Genomic DNA, 2,029 nt, shown 5'->3' with positions numbered 1-2,029 from the left:
ATCCACATGTGCATTTGGCACATTTCCTTGAGATTAATGGCATGCTGAAAATTAATGGTGTTACTAATGATGCCATTTGGCTTATATTGTTTCTTTTCTCTTTAAAGGATCGTGATATAGAATGGTTACATTCTTTGCCTCTAAGTTCTATCACCACATGGGAGGAGTTATCACCACATGGGAGGAGTTATCTCAAGCTTTCTTAGCTCAGCAATTTTTGCTTAGCAAGATTGCAAAACTAAGGAATAAGCTGATTTCCTTTTGACCTAGGGATGATGAAAGCCTTTATGAAGCATTGGAGAGATACAAGGACCTTCAACGGAGATGTACACATTATGGAATTCCCAAATGGATGCTAGCTTAGCATTTCTCTTATGGTGTTTCCTTAACTGTTAGAATTACAATTGATGCAGCATCTAGAGATGATGTTATGGAAAAATTAGTGAAGGAAGCTTATTCAGCACTATATAAGATTGCATACAATAATTATCAATGGAGTTGTGAAAGGAATAAAGCAAGGTAACCACTTGCTAGTATGTTTAAGTTAGATGTAAAGAGCATGTTTAATGCAAAATTTGATGCATAGACAAGAAACATGAATAAACTGAGCATGAAAGTGGATACTTCAGTTGGGGGATTTAGTCATTCAGCAGATGTTGTTACTTGAAATGTAAATTGTACTAGTGATTTTTCTTCTTATGGTCAAGATTTTGCAAATAAGCAAGTTAATTATGTTGGAAATTACAATCAAAGGTCAATTGGAAATCCATATTATGCCACTTATAACCCACATGGAAGAATCATCCCAATTTTTCTTAGGGAGACAAGGTCAATAACAGAATTATCAGCAAGCTCCAGCATTTCATCAACAACAAAATTTTCAACAAAATAGATGACCTCTTAGTTTTCCACCTCCTAGAAGTCAAAATGTACCTGCATAACATGCACCTATTATCAAGAGCCTATTTTAAAGTCTATGATAGAGACTTTTTTTGCTTACTTAATAGAAGCAAGGTGAAATGATACAACAAATGACTTCAAGGATTGATCAACTTACCACTCATAATAGAATGATGGAGAATTAGATAGCTCAATAAGAAAGTTCATCTAGTAAGGCTCAAGGAAAAATGCTGGGTCGGCCTATAAATCTTAGGGAGCAATGCAATGCAGTCACTCTTAGAATTGGGAAAGTAGTGGGGGAAGAAAAGAAAGGTGAGTGTGAAGACGAGTATACTTCAGCTAAAGATGAAACTAGCAAAGAAGTAAGTGAATAAAAAGAAGTTGAAAAGAAAGTAAAAGAGAAATGTGCCTCCTCCACCATATAAACCACAATTGCCTTACCCTCAGAGATTTCAGAAAGTAAAATTTTATAAGCAGTTTGGGAAATTTCTTGATGTTTCAAAAAACCTATATACGATATTCCATTTATAGATACAATTTCACAAATACCATTACATGCTAAGTTTCTAAAGGAGATATTATCAGACAAGAAAAGTTAAAGGTTAGAGAGATAAAGCCCACTGTCATTTCTTTGCAGCTAGCTGATAGATCCATCAAATATCCAATGGGAATTTTGTAAAATATTCCATTAAAGTTGACAAAATTTTCATTTTAGTGGACTTTGTTTTACTAAAGATGGAGGAGGATGTAAGAACACCATTATACTTGGAAGACTATTCTTAGCTACTGTAGGAGCTAACATAGGTGTGAAGAATGGGAAGTCGAAATTAAAGGTGGGAGAAGAGGAAGTAGACTTCCATTTATTCTGAGATCCCAAGCAACCAATTTTGGTGAATTCTTGCTATAGGGTGTTATAAAAAATGATGCTAAAATGGAAGCTATTAAGTTAGAGGGAAGTCAAGTTACTCTTCATTCTCAATGTAATCAGCATAAAGTGTGAAACAAAAAGTCTCTTTTGCCATCTTCTTTTGATAAGAATGAAGCTCCAAGAGTAAAACTCAAGTCTCCATCTAAAAAACTCAAGTCTCTATCTAAAAAACTCAAAGTAGAAGGTTCATCTCAAGCTTGT

General features: G+C 34.5%; 1 non-coding gene across 1 annotated transcript; it reads right to left on the bottom strand.

Annotated features, from left to right (window-relative positions):
- Positions 1-235: 235 nt before the first annotated feature.
- Positions 236-342, bottom strand: LOC131169630 (small nucleolar RNA R71). Its single transcript, XR_009140517.1, has one exon. It is a non-coding gene; the product is annotated as a small nucleolar RNA R71 (small nucleolar RNA).
- Positions 343-2,029: the final 1,687 nt, after the last annotated feature.

This window comes from Hevea brasiliensis, chromosome 1, assembly GCF_030052815.1.
Source record: "Hevea brasiliensis isolate MT/VB/25A 57/8 chromosome 1, ASM3005281v1, whole genome shotgun sequence".
In the NCBI taxonomy this organism is placed as follows: domain Eukaryota; kingdom Viridiplantae; phylum Streptophyta; class Magnoliopsida; order Malpighiales; family Euphorbiaceae; genus Hevea; species Hevea brasiliensis.
Note: the sequence above shows the minus strand (reverse complement) of the source record. Positions and strands in the feature narration are given on the sequence as shown.